At 36.6% G+C, this 15,652-nt stretch overlaps 1 long non-coding RNA gene across 1 annotated transcript in view; it reads right to left on the bottom strand.

Moving 5' to 3' along the window:
- Positions 1 to 1,609: 1,609 nt before the first annotated feature.
- Positions 1,610 to 15,652, bottom strand: part of LOC138144302 (uncharacterized) — a 173,139-nt gene continuing 159,096 nt past the window's right edge. The window contains exons 4-5 of the long non-coding RNA XR_011163914.1: positions 4,365 to 4,449; positions 1,610 to 4,123 (exon numbers count right to left, since the gene is read on the bottom strand). This is a non-coding gene — a long non-coding RNA (uncharacterized lncRNA). The remainder of the gene's footprint in view (positions 4,124 to 4,364; positions 4,450 to 15,652) is intronic.

Here is a 15,652-nt window from a genome sequence, read left to right on the forward strand (position 1 = left end):
TAATATACCTCACTTTGCTAACAAGATATCCAATTAGTATAGCGTAAGCCAAATCTGTGGAAGGCTTGGGCTGCAGCTTCAATTTAAATCTACTGAGAAAGTTTGCACCATGTTTTAAGATCATAGACTTAAAGCTAGAAGAGTCCTTAGAGGCTACCTAGTTCAACCCTTTATTTTACAAATGAGAAATCTGAGGCCCAGAGAGGTTATGTGACTTTCCCAAAGTTACATATGGAATAAGTGCAAAAGGTAGAATTTGAACCCAGGACCTCTGACTCTGAATCCTGTGCTCTTTCCATTGTGTCATTCTCTCTCCTATCCATCATTCAGTAAACAGATCAATAATATAAGTATTTCCTATGTGTCATAATCTAGTTCATCATAGGATCTTTCTGTTCTTGTATTTATGGTATACTCCCAGAATTGGAATCTCTGGGGCAAAAGATTTAGACATTTTGTCACTTTTTTAGTATAATTGCAATGTACAATTCCAGTGGGTTGGGCCAACTCACAGACTTAGTATATTAATGTACCTATTTTCTACTATGCTTCATAATTCAAAGAATATTCATTATTCTTATGTCTTGCTATCTTTGTCAATTTTCTGGATGTGAGGTTAAATCTCAGAATTGTTTTGATTTTCATTTCTCTTATTACTAGTGATTTGAATCAATATTTCATGTAGTTGTTAATAGTTTGATATTCTTTTGAGAACTGTTTGTTCATAGCCTTTGACCACTTATCCATTAGGTAATGGCTCTGGGGTTTATATATCTGTCAGTTGCCTTTGTGTGTGTGAGTGTGTGTGTGTGTGTGTGTGTGTGCATGTCTGTGTGTATAAACATCTAAGACATCAGATCGTTATTAGATATTTTCTCCAACTTACGTATTAAGTTACTGATATTGTTCTTACAAAATTTTTCCATTTAATATAATCACAATTAATTATCATCTTTTGTGAGACCATCTATCCATTATTTGATTACGAACTCTCCCCTTAGCCACACCTTTAAAAGCTGTCTGCTCTAGGTCTCTTCAATTTTTTTATACTTTAACATTCAGGCCATGTATCCATTTTGAGCTTACTGGTGTATATGGTATAAGATCTTGATCTAAATTTAATTTTTGCTAAACTACTTTCCAGTTTTCCCTGCAATTCTTGTCAAACAGGGAATCCTTTCCCCAAGTAATTTATGTTCTCAGATCTATCAAACACTGAATTATTGAATTTCATTGTTGCCAATTCTTCTTCATCTAGTCTGTTCCATTGATCTTCTCTTCTATTTTTTAACCAATGCAAAATAGCTTCAATGATTTCTACTTTATAATATAAATTGAGGTCTGGAAGTGCTATTCCTCCTTCATTACTTTTTGTTTTCAACGTTTCCCTTTTGAGATTTCCCTCTGTCTGGCACTTGAAGCTTTTCACAATCTTGCCCCTTCCTGTCTTTCCAGTTATCTTATACCTTACTTCTTTCCCTACACTTTCTGGTCCACTCATACTCACTTTTCTCTATCCATGCCTTTGAACTAACTGTCTCCCATGTGTGGAACACTCTCCATCCACCCCTCAGAATCCCTTTCTTACTTTGACTCAGTTCAAATACCACCCTCTTTTTATGTTTCCTTTAGCTTTTACTCTTTAAATTTCTTTTCTTTAATATATAATTAATTTATTTATTTTTAGCTTTCACTATTCACTTCCATAAGATTTTGAGTCTTACATTTTATCCTTTCTCCCTCCCCAAGATGGTGTGCAATCCAATATAAGCTCCATTTATACATTCCAATTAAACATATTTCCTCATTAGTCATGATGTGAAGAAGAATTAGAACTAATCGGAGGAGCCATGAGAAAGAAGAAACAAAACAAAACAGCAAAAGAAAAGGAGAGCAAATAGTATGCTTCCATCTGCATTCAGACTCTAGAGCTCTTTCTCTGGATGTGGATAGCATTTTCCTTTGTGAGTCTTTGGAGTTGTCTTAGATCCTTGTATTGTTGAAAAGAGCTAAGTCTATCAAAATCAGTCATTGCATAATGTGGCTATTACTGTGCACAATGTTCTCCTAGTTCTGCTTACTTCACTCAGCATCAGTTCATATATGTCTTTCAAGGTTTTTGCTCATCATTTCTTATAGCGAAATAGTATTACATTACATTCATATACCACAACTTGTTCAGTCATTCCCCACTTGATGGGTATACCCTCAATTTCCAATTCTTTCCCACCACAAAAAGAGCTGCTATAAATATTTTTGTACATGTGGGTCCTCAAATACTACCTTCTCTAGTAGATTTTTAGCCCACTTCTCACAGCTGCTAGTGGTTGTTCCCTCAAAGATTACCTTCCATCTATTCTTTATGTATCCAGTATATACTTATTATATTTGTTATGTCCATGTTGTCTCTGCTATGAAAATGTAAACTCATTGAAGGTAAGGACCTTTTGGGGGTTTTTGGTCTTCCCAGCTCTGAGGATAGTAACTCAAACATTAATAAAAGCTTATTGATTGAGATTCTAGACCTTTTGTTCTTACAAATAAATGGTATTATTTGGCTAACTGTGTAGTCAGTCACAAGAATTGAATATCTCATATACCATTTAAGTTGTTTTTCATTTCTTTAAGGGCATTTTGTAATTATATTTACATAAATATCAAGCACACTTTATTAGAATGAATCATGGACATTTTATGCATGTGTAGTTATTTCAAATGAGATTTCACAATCTATTATTTCCATTAACCATTATTATGGTTCTACAATATAGAAATTTTGGGGTGTTTGTGAATTCACTTTTTAATTCTGCTATCTTACTGAAGGCAAAAGGAAAAGGGGATGGCAGAAGATGAGATAGCATCATTAAAACAATGAACATGAACTTGGACAGACTTTGAGAGATAGTGTAGGATAGAAGGGCCTTGCTTACCATGGTCCATGGGGTCATGAAGAGTCACATACAACTGAATGACTAAACAATAACTTTACTGAAGCTATTAATTGCCATAATTAGTCTCTTTGATGTTTCTCTGGGATTTTCTAAATAGGTTGTCATTAATCAACATCCATTTATTAAGTGCCTACTATGACCAGACACTTTCCTAGGTGTGGAGGCTACAGGGACAAAAATGAAACAATCATAACCCTCAAGGAGCTATCATGCAGTAATAGTAGGAGACTGCTGGTTTTTCTTTTCTTCTGACCCTTCATACTATAATATCTTTCACCTGACAACACCTGTGAAGCTACTTCTTCCTTCCTTGAAGGATAACAGGTGCTTCCTCTTTAGATCATCCAGCTCCCACCTGTTTAGAAAGAAGCTCAATTCTACCACCCACCATCCAAGAGTAACCTCATTAGAGCTCCAATAGGTACTACAAATAGTGTCATGTCCATTTTACAGATGAGAAAGCTAATGCTCAAAGTGATGTGTTATGTCCATAGTCACATAGTTATATATCCTTAGTGGTAAGAATAAAAAAAAATCAAGATTTGAACCCAGGTTTTCCCATCCAGCATTTGATTCACTTACCAAGATAACTGAACTTTTTTATTATCCTGAATAATTTAAAAGACTCCATTTACTTATTTTATCACCCCCATTATATCATCCATTTCTAGTCATTGTGGTAATTCTTAAAAGCAATAACTTTCTATATTTCAATTTTAGGAAATTAAGTAGCAAAAAAGAGCTATAGGGCCAATCTGAATCAATAAAAATGAAGATGATTTAAAGGCAACATAAGGGAAAGAACAGGATAAAGTGAATTAATTCTATATATCTGAGAAAAGGAGAACAGGGAGGAAGGTATGGAGAGAAGTTGGTAGGAGAGTTTTAGCAATAATTAGTGACTGCTTTCCTTTCTACTTTGTTAGGATAGGGAAAATGTTCTTCTTGTCTTTATGTCCCTACCATCAAGCACAGTGGCTTTCATGTGCTATTCACTTAACAGACATTTATTGACTTGAATTGACCATGGTTTTATGGTCTCTGAATTAGGTTTCTTCATCCCACTTCTTTTCCATAGTTCAACAAGCATTTCAAAAAATAACAGGCTGTTGAGAGTTGGTAAAGTCCTCAGACATCATCTGGTCTAGTCTTCACCAAAACATTAACTCCATCTGAAAACAACCATAACAAATGGTTATATAACCTTCATTCAAACAAGGATACCTGGTGATGGGGAACCTATTGCCTCCCAAGGCAACCTATTCTACCTCTTATTGTTTTTGTTCAGTCATGTCTGACTCCCCATACCCCCATTTAGAGTTTTCCTGGCAAAGATACTGAGTGGTTTGCCATTTCTTTCTCCAGCTCATTTTACAGATGACAAATTGAAACAAAAAGGGTTAAGTGACTTACCCAGGGAAGTGTCTGAGGCCAGATTTGATTCCTCCTATTGATTCCAGGGTCAGCTCTCAATCCACTGTGTCATCTACAGCAGCACCTTTAGATACATATAACTGTCAGGAAGTTGTTCTTTACATTAACTTTAAATCTGCCTCTGTAACTTAAACTCCTTCTTCACTGTTCTATACTCTGGGATAGGCATAAAGCTAGTCTTTCTTCCACATGACAGCCATTCAGATACTGAAGGGTAACTATTAGGCTTTTCCTACATCTTCTCTTCTATAATAAGTTAAACCTCCGTGGTTCCATTAACTGCCCTTCAAATGTAGGATGATTTAGTCCTCTCAGTGTTCTAGTCAAGCTTAGCTAGGTCAATGTCAAGCTAGTTAATGGGAGATTTTCTGTTATGTCTTAGATGCATTTGCCCAGGGTAACAAGACATCTCTATTATTATTATTAGGTGGACAAAGAGCTGCTTTGGAAGCTTTGAAACTACCACTACCAGTCTTCTCTTCCTCTGAGCATTCATACTATAATATTTCATCTGACAGACAGTGCCTGTAAGTCTACTGCCTTCTTCTTTGGAAGATAAGCAGGTGCTTCTGCTCAGAACATACAAATCCCACTCTTTAAGGAAAAAGTTCCACTGATTTTCCCCCTTGGAGAGTAAAGCCTTTCCTCCTTGGTGTGACATTCTTTCACTGTCCAATGTGAGGACATAGGTCAGGTCTTCTCTCTACCACTACAGATCATTTTTTAAATATCGAATTCCCACTTCCAGTTTTTAAAGAACACATCAAAACTTAAAGTGTGGTGAGTTATCTTGAAAAATATAAACCCCAGGAAAACAGCAGACCTATAGAAAGCTCACAGCATCTTAGCATGGAGTCACCAACCACGAGAATTTGCTTCTTCTTTCTCTGACTTTTAACTCACAAACTCATAACTGTTGATATCTGGATCCATATCTCAGTTCTCCAAAAGACAAGTAACTTCCTCCTCAAGGATCTAGCTCTCATCTCACATCTCTTGCTTAGCTCGAGGTGTTCAGTGGTCCTTTTTCACTTTTTCCTCTGTATTGTATTCTTTTTTTTTTTTTAAAGCAATCGGGGTTAATTAAGTAACTTGCTCAAGGTTACACGGCCAGTTATTTCTGGGTGTGGTGCTGAGTATCAGAGCCCGGATTTGATCCCCAGGTCATCCCAACACTGGAGCCAGTGCTCTTACTCGCTGAGCCACCTGGCTGCCCCTAAGCAATTGGGGTTAAGTAACTTGCTCAAGATTACATGGCCAGGTGTTTCTGGGCGGGTGCTAAGTGTCGGAGCCTGGATTAGATCCCCAGGTAGTCCCGACACTGGAGCCGGTGCTCTTACTTGCTGTGCTACCTGGCCACCCCCTCTCTGTATTATGTTCTTTCACACATCAACCTCCATACATTCAATTCATACTTGGTCTTTGTTTATCGATATCTAAGGCCATATGAAGACATAGGGATATATTGTTTGTTTTCTTTTTGTTGGCATGTGTATGTATATATTTGCTCCTTTCTTGGATCTTCTATGATTTGCTGAGCATCTCATGCTATTATTCTTAAGATATTAAAGTAACCCTCTTGTGGTATTTAGCATAATGGATATACCTAAGTAGATTTCTTCCCTTTTCCGTCTCTTTTGGTTATGTCTCAAGACTCCAGGCAATATTCTTACCATTCTCATCCTTAGAAGGCAGCTAGGTGTCACAGTGGATAGCTTGCTGAATATAGAATCAGGAAGACCTGAACTCAAATCATGTCCCACCCACATGACACTCCAGCAAGCTATCCACTGTGACACCTAGTTGCCTTCTAAGAACTAGAATGGCAAGAATGTTGCCTAGACTCACTAGACAAGTCACTTAACCCCTCCTACTTTCAGTCTTATTATCTGTAAAATGTCACTAGCAGCAGCACCCTACCTCACAGGGTAGTTGTGAGGATCAAATGAGATAATATATGTAAAGAATTTCACAAAACTTAAAGTCCTGTATAAATGCTAGCCACTATTACTATTTCATATACTATTACCAATCCTTGTTAATTCTACTCTATCTCTGATCAGGACACCATCATGCTTATATTTTAGACTATGGCTCAATAATACAAACCAATTTATACCAAGTATGCAGGGTTGGTTCAATATTAGGGTAGCTTTTAGCATAACTTACCATATCAATAAAAATAACAACAAAAAATATATGATTATCTCAATAGATGCAGAAAAAGGCTTTGACAAAATACAACACCTATTCCTATTAAAAACACTAGAAAGCATAGGAATCAATGGAGCCTTGACTTAAGGCCTCCATTGATAAGTAGTATCTATTTAAAACGATAAGTAGTATCTATTTAAAATCAAGAATAAGTATTATATGCAATGGGGATAAAACAGTTTGTCATCAAACAAGAGATAGATATGATCATGAGAAGTAAAATAATTTTGATTACATTCAATTAAAAAGCTTTTGCACAAACAAAACTAATATAGCCACAATTAGAAGAACAACAGGAAATTGGGGGAGGGAGAATTTTAAAATGTTTCTCTGATAAAGGCTTCATTTCTCAAATTTATAAGCATCTGAGTCAAATGTATAAAAATAAAAGTTATTCCATACTTGAGAAATGGTCACAGATATGAACAGTTTTTAGAAGAAGAAATAAAAGCTATCAATAGTCACATTTTAAAAAGGCTCTAAATTACTATTGATTAGAGAAATGCAAACTACAACAACTCTGAGATAACTCCTCATACCTATCAGATTTGCTGATATGACAGAAAATGGAAATGACAAATGCTGGGAGGAATGGGGAAAATTTGGGACACTGGAGTTAGTGGAGTTGTGAACAAGTCCAACGTTTCTAGAGAACAATTTGGAACTATACCCAAAGGGCTATAAAACTGTGCATATCCTTTTACCCAGCAATACCACTGCTAAGTCTGTATCTGAAAGAGATCAAATAAAAGGAAAAAGGACCTATGTGTACAAAAAATATTTATATCCCAGCTTCTGAGATAAGAACTCACTATTTGACAAAAACTGCTAGGAAAACTGGAAAATTGTATGGCAGAAACTGGGCATAGACCAATATCTTACACCATATACCAAAATAAAGTTTAAGTGGGTACATGATCTAGATATAAAGGCTGATGCTGCAAGCAATCTGTGAGAGTAAGGAATAGTTTACCAGTCAGATTTGTGAAGATGGTAAAAATCTATGAGCAAACAAGAGATAGCATTACAAAATGAAAAATAGATAATTTTATTACATTAAATTGAAAAGTTTTGGTACAAATAAAATCAATGTAATCAAGATTATGAGGGAGGAAGAAGCTAGGTGGTGCAGTGAATAGAGCACAGGCCTTGGAGTCAGGAGGACATGAGTTCAAACCTGTACTCAGACACTTAACACTAAAAACTAGCCTGTGTGACCTTGGGCAAATCACTTAACCCCAATTGCCCTACCTTCCCCCCTCCAAAAAGCAAAAAAAAAAAATTAGGAGGGAAGTAGAAAATTGGGAAAGAAATTTTGCAACCAGTGTCTCTAATAAAGGCCTAATTTCCAAAATATACAGAGAAATGAGTCAAATTTATACATATACAAGTCATTCCCCAATTGATAAATGGTCAAAGGATATGAACAGGCAGTTTTCAGAGGAAGAAATTAAAGATATCTATAATCATATAAAATTTCTCTAAATCACTATTGATTAGAGAAATGCAAATTAAAACAACTCTGAGGTACCACAACACTAGTCAGATTGGCTAAGATGACAAAACAGGAAAGGAATTGGAACACTAATGCATTGTTGGTGGAGTTGTGAACTGCTCCAACCATTCTGGAGAGTGATCTGGAGAGTGTTCAAAGGACTATAAAAAAGTGCATAGTCTTTGACCCAGCAATACCACTTCTAGGGCTGTATCCCAAAGAGATCATACAAGTGGGAGGAGGACCCATACGTACAAAAATATTTTTAGCAGCTCTTTTTGTGGTGGCAAAGAATTGGAAATCAAGGGGATGTCCATCAATTGGGGAAGGGCTAACCAAGTTGTGGTATATGAATGTAATGTTATATAATGTGCTATAAGAAATTAAGAGCAGACAGACTTCATCATAACCTGGAGTGACTTACATAAACTGATGTTCAGTGAGGAGAGCAGAACCAGGAGAACTTTGTACACAATTACAGACACATCATATCTGTGTTGACTAACTTTGATAGACTGGGTTCCTCTCAGAAATGCAAGATTATAAGACAGCTCCAAAAGATTCATGATGGAAAGGGGTATCCAAATGCAGAGAAAGAACAACAGAGTCTGAATGCAGACTGAAGCAAGCTACTTTGTCTCTCTCTCTCTCTCTCTCTCTCTCTCTCTCTCTCTCTCTCTCTCTGTCCCTCTCTGTCCCTCTCTGTCCCTCTCTCTCTCTCTCTCTCTGTATCTCTCTCTCTGTATCTCTCTCTGTCTCTCTTTCTCTCTCTCTCATGTTTTGTTTTATTTCATTCTCATTGTTCACTCTTTTAGTTATAATTCTTCTTTACAATTTGACTAATGTTTAATTCGAAGGTATTTGTAGAACCTATATTGGATTGCATGCCACCATGGAAGGGTGGAAGGAGTGAGGAGAGGGAAAGGGAGAAAATTTGAAACTCAAGGGATTGTGGAACTGAATGTTGTAAACTAAAAGTAAATAAATATTTTTTAAACACTAAAAAATATTTATAGTAGCTCTTTTTGTGGTGGCAAAGAATTGGAAATTGAGGAGATACCTATCAATTGAGGAATGGCTGAACAAGTTATGATATATGAATGTAAAGGAATAATATTGGACTATAAGAAATGATATCAGGTGGATTTCAGAAAAATCTGGGAAGACAATGTACTCACATGAAGTGAAGAGAGCAGAACTAGAAAGAACATTATACACAGTAACAGTAATATTGTAAGAATGGACAACTGTGAATGACTTAGCTATTCTAATCAACACAATGATCCAAGACCATTCCAAAGGAAGTATGATGAAAAATGCTATCCACCTTCAGAGAGAAAATTGACAAACTCTGAATGCAGATTAAAGTATACTTTTTTAACTTTCTTTATTTTTATTATTTTATTTTGTTTGTGTTTTCTTTTTCAACATGGCTAATATGGAAACATGTTTTGCATGACTTCACAAGTATAATTGGTATCAAATTACTTGCCTTCTCAGGGAGAGAGGGAGTAAATTTGAAACTCAAATTTAAAAAAAAAAGATTTTTTTAATTTTTTAAATGTAATTGGGAAATATTTAATGAAATAAGTAAATTTTAACAAAGTAATTATTATTGTTATTGAAAGTCCAGTTCCAATTCAACAAACATTTATTAAGCAACCACAATGTTTCATGGGACCATACATGAACACAAAAATGAAACAGTCTTTGCTCTTAGGAAGCTTACATTCTATCAGGGAAATAAATAAGTAACTAGACAACAATTTGAGGAGGGAGAGAACACTAATAACCATGGACTTCAGTTTGCCCCTGATGCTTTCCACCTGAGTTGAACCTAAGGAAGCTAAGGATTCTAAAAAGCAGATTTAAGGAGAAAGTGAATTGTTAGCATGGGGGACATCCTTTGTAAAGGGATTGAGGTGGTAGAGGAAAAAGTCAGTTTCAGGAAAAAGCAAAGTAGGTCAATTTACCTGCAAGTCAAAATGAAAGAGAATACTATGAAATGTCTTGAAAAGCTGGTGAAATTTAAACTATGAAGGCCTTTCTATGTCAGGCTTCCTAATTAGTATTTTATCCTAGAGGCAACATGGAGTTGCTAAATTTTTCTGAGCAGAAGACTGACAGGGTAAGACCTTTCTTGCCTTGGACTTCATAATCCTTATCTATGCTTTCTAGATTGTTTCTGGCAGCATCATTTGCACCCGCATGAATCACCAGAAGTGTGTAGTAGTCATCAGATTTGACAAGTCTTTGGAGATTCTCCATCACACTCTGGATACATGCCCTAGGAAGACAACTAATCTTTCTACTGTTAATGTCAGATCAACAAATAGCTGCTTCACAGAGCTTCATCAAGCACCATTGCTCATCTCTCTTTCAGCTGACTATCACTTCATCTCTTCTTCTGCTAACCATTACTGGGTCATCTTCCACCTAATGGAATCTGTGAAGCTACATCATAAGCAATAGTTCCTTCTCAAATTATCTCTTCTTCTAGACAAGGCACTGCTTTATTTACATTAAAGCATTCAGTGGTCTTTCTCACTTTTCTCTGTCAGTTTCTTCCTTCCATCTCTCCATTTTTATCTGTCAGGAATCTTGAGGTGATTCAACTTAGTTGACACAAGGATTTCTGCAGCTACTTTTACCCACCACTCCTCTTTTCATTTCTTTACTATTTTATAAAGCAGTACTCTTTGTAATCTCCTGTGATTCTCTTTAAAATGAGCCTAAACTCTAAACATTGTTCCTTTTAGCTATCTTGTTCTTGTTGGCAAGGAAAATATATGTGTTGTCTGAGGCAGTTTGAGGACCCTTTTGGTCATTATTATGGTGATTCATATAACATTTGTGCCTAAGACATGATAAAAATCAGACATTTTTAATTTTATTCATTTTCTCAAAATCATCATATTGTTAAAATAGATGTTTGGAGATGTCATAATTGTATGTCCATCTTCATTTTGTCTTCTAATTTAGGGTTGATATTAACAGTTTATCTAAATAGTCAATAATCATTGTACAAAGACAGTTAATTCTTAAATGACTGGTAGAAAAGTAACTAGTCAGGGCAGCTAGGTGGTGCAGTGAATAGAGCACCAGCCCTGGAGTCAGGAAGACCTGAGTTCAAATTTGACCTCAGATTCTTTATCTTCTACAGCTGGTAAATAATGGCATATAAGCTATAACTACAATGAGCACTACAAAACAAGATGACTGAGTATCCCATGAAATGATGTTCCTTGTTGTCTTTGGACACAAAGAGAAAACCAGTTTCACCAAACTGTTTATCCATGTCTCCAAGATAAATGTGTAAGTAACCTATTCCCAGTAGTGTGAAGTTCATTATGACTTCTGGTTCCACTTCTAGGAAATAACAATAAAAATGTGCTCTAGAGAATTCTCAACTATTTGGGCACTGGAAAAAAATCAAATATTTGGAGCATAAAAAGTTAAAGTATCATATAAAGTTCTCATGGGTTTAATATTCATTTTTATGCCCTTTGCCCCAGTAATACCACTACTAGACCTATTTCCAAAGATGATTAGGGAAAAAAGAAAAAGAACCAATATGTTCTAAAATGTTTATAGCAGTTCTCTTTGTGGTGGCAAAGAACTAGAAATTGCAGGGATGCCCATCAACTGGGGAATGGCTGAACAAGTTGTGGGATGTGATCATGATGGAATCCTACTGCGCTATGAGAAATCATGACTTCAGTGATCTTAGAAAAACTTGGAAAGACTTGCACAAAATAACAAAGAGCAAAATGAGCAGAACCAAGAGAACATTGTATATGGTAAGAGCAATATTATTTTAAGGACTACTTTGAGTGAATAAATTATTTTGACATTATAAATACCCAAATTAACTCAAAAAGGATATTTGAAAAAAGATGTTATCTGCTTCCAGAGAAAGAATTGATAAATAAAAGTACCTATAGACTAATTATATATACATATATGCATATATATATATATACATACACACACACCTGTTTGTGTCTAATGGTAGCCATCTCTAGGGTAGGAAGGGGAGGGAAGAAAAAGAAAAAAAAATTTACACAATAATTTTGTTGTATATTTGAAAGGAATAGTAAATTGTGCATAGTAGATTTGCATTTTCATAAGCAATCACCTTTTTATTGTATTATGTTATGAATATGCTGATTTTATTCCACAAATTAAACATAAAATAAATTTTAAAAATATTTTTCAAATATTCATTTCTATGTGTATAATTCAGATATATATTTTCATGCATAGTCTTTCTCTTTAATTCTAGTCTCACATTACCAACTACCTATAAGGCATTTAAAATTGGATGTCCCAGGGGGGTGGGGACCAGATGGCTGAGTAGAAACAGGACCTCCACATGCCTTCTGCTCTGACTACCTCCAATCCACGTAAAAGAGGACTCTGAACAAACTTTGGAGCGATAGAACCCACAAGATGACCCAGAGAAACTAACCTCCCACTGAGGACAGACCAGAAGGCTGGCAGGAAGAGGCCAGCACAGCGCTCTGGGAGCCGACCCCAGCCCCACACCTGGGTTTTAGCACCAGGGTGGGCCTGACCAGCCGCTGGCTGGAGGGACTACAGATAACCAGCAGCTGTGGTGGTCCAGAATTATCAACACATAGATGCTAAGGACAAAGTGAGAGGTCAGTGCAGTGTGGACTTTGTGACCCAGTAGTTGGGAGTGCATTGGCTTTTGCTCCCAGGGCAAGAAGCCGCTGAGACACCGGCACAGCCAGCCAGTGCCACATGGCAGCTTCAGCTCCTGGCCTGCAAAGTGTAGGGGGACCAAGTGTCCAGTCTGAGGGGTAATTGCTCTTACTTTAACCTGCTTGCATGTGGATTGCAGTCTAGGGTGGAGGTCCTGGGGTATGTGACCAGCTTGCCAGAGCGTGTGGTAGTTTCAGAGAGGGCACCCGACTAATACCTCTGGCAGCTGAGAAAATCCCAGCAATTGGTACAAAGCTCCCCTCTCTGGTAGCAGAGTCCTACTGTGGCAAAAAGCCCAAAAGACAAGTAATTGAGTGGCAAAATGACCAGGCAAAGGAAGCAAAGCAAACAGAAGAATCCAATATTAGACTCATTTTGGGGGGACAAAAAGGATCAAAGAATAGAAAAGGAGGAAGACAGTGAAGTCAGAACTCCTGCACCAAAAGCTTCAAATGAATACGAGCTGGTTACAGGCCATAAAGGACCTTAAGAAGCAGATAAGAGAAGTGGAGGAAAAATTGGGAAAACAAATGAGAACGATGCAAAAAACTTATGAAATGAGAGTCAATAGCCTGACTGAGGAAAATAACACCTTAAAAAACAGACTAACTCAAATGGCAAAAGAGGCTCAAAAAGGCAATGAGGAGAAGAATGCCTTAAAAAGCCGAATTTGCCAGATGGAAAAAGAATCTCAAAAGCTCATTGAGGAGAATCATTCCTTCAGAATTAGATTGGAGCAAATAGCAGCTAATGACTTTATGAGAAATCAAGATGCTGTAAAACAGATCCAAACAAATAAAAGAATAGAAGGCAATGTGAAATATCTCTTGGGAAAAATGACTGACCTGGAAAATAGATCTAGGAGAGATAATTTTAAAATTATTGGACTACCTGAAAGCCATGATCAAAGTAAGAACCTAGAAATCATCCTCCAAGAAATTCTCAAGGAAAACTGCCTTGATGTTTTAGAACTAGAGGCCAAAATAGAGGTTGAAAGAATCCACCGATCACCTCCTGGAAAAGATCCCAAAAAGAAAACTCCTAGGCATATTATAGCCAGGTTCTGGAATTCCCAGATCAAGGAGAGAATATTACAAGCAGCCAGGAAGAAACAATTTGAATATTCTCGAAACAAAATTAGGATAACACAGGATCTGGCAGCTTCTACCTGAGGGATTGAAGGGCTTGGAATATGATATTCCAGAGGTCAAAGGATCTGGGATTAAAACCAAGAGTCACCTACCCAGCAAAACTGAGTATCATGTTTCAGGGGAAAATATGGTCATTCAGTGGAACAGAGGACTTTCAAGCATTCTTGATGAAAAAACCAGAGTTAAATAGAAAATTTGACATTCAGATACAAGAAGCAAAATAAGCATGAGAAGGTAAACAGGGAAAAGAAATCATAAGGAACCTATCAAAGTTGAATTATTAACATTGCTCCATGGAAAAAACGATAATGGTAACTGATGATACTTTTCTCAGTATGAAAATACTTGAAGGTAATAGAAATATATATATATATATATATATACATATATATATATATGTGTGTGTGTGTGTGTGTGTGTGTGTCTATATTGGAGGGTATATGGGCATATGAATACATATGTGAATGTGTGTATATATGTTTACAGGTATACATAGATAGAGGGCACAGGACCAATTTAGTAGGAAGGGATGATACTTATAAGGTGAAATTAAGAGGTGAGAGAGGAATATAATGAGAGGAGATGGGGAGAGACAGAATGGGGTAAACTATCTCATAAAGAAGAGGCAAGGGAAAATGGTTACAATGGAGGGGAAGAATAGGAAGGCAAAAGGAAATGCATCAACCTTATTCTCATTGAATTTGGCTTGAGGAGGGAATGAAATACACACTAAATAGGGTATCTCACCCTACGGGAGAGTAGGGGGGAAGGGCATGGGAGGGGGGATGATGCAAGGGAGGCCAAGCTGGGGGGGAGGGAATTTGGAAGCACTCACTTTTTAAAAGGGACGGGATCAAAGAAGAAAATTGAATAAGTGGGAGATGGGATGGGAGCGAGGGAAATATAGTCAGTCCTTTACAATACATCTACTATGTTAAGGTTTTGCATTAGCTACACATGTACAACCTATACTGAACTGCTTATCTTCCCAGGTGGGTGACAAGGGAGGAAGGGAATGAATCTGGAATTCAAAGTTTTAAAATCAAATGTTAAATATATATAATATAATATAAATATATATATATATATATATATATATATACTATTATTAATACTATTTTACATGTAATTGGGAAATAAGATATACAGGCACTGGGGCATAGAGATCCACCATGCCCTACTGGAAAAGTCAAAGGGGTATGGGAGAAAATATGGGAGAAAGCAGATTGGAGGAGGGGTTATCCTGTGTGACTGCTATTTTGGGGCAATGGGTAGGGGAAAAAGGGGAGAAAATTTGTAACCCACAATCTGGAGGAAATGAATGATGTAAACAGAAGTTAATAAAGCATTTGAAAAATGAAAAAAAAAACTGGATGTCCCACAGACATTCCAAACATAATGTATCAAAAATAGAACTCTTTTTGTTTCTTCCGTAATTTAACCCCTTCTGAACTTTTCTATTTCTGTTGAGGTCACTTTAATTCTTCTAGTCTCATTAATTCTCAGTCTTGTCCCTATCCTTAACTCTCCCTTACTCAATAGTAAGTCTTCTAGTTAGAACCTACATAATATGAGCTCCTCCTATATTCTAGGAACTTTGCTAGGCTCTGGGGATACAGACACAAAAATGAAATAGTGTCTTCTCTTAAAGAGTTTATATTGCACCTGTGAAGGGAGTG

This window comes from Petaurus breviceps, unplaced genomic scaffold (assembly GCF_028583685.1).
Source record: "Petaurus breviceps papuanus isolate PSGF00001 unplaced genomic scaffold, PetGlider_PUasm1.0 90696, whole genome shotgun sequence".
Classification (NCBI taxonomy): domain Eukaryota; kingdom Metazoa; phylum Chordata; class Mammalia; order Diprotodontia; family Petauridae; genus Petaurus; species Petaurus breviceps.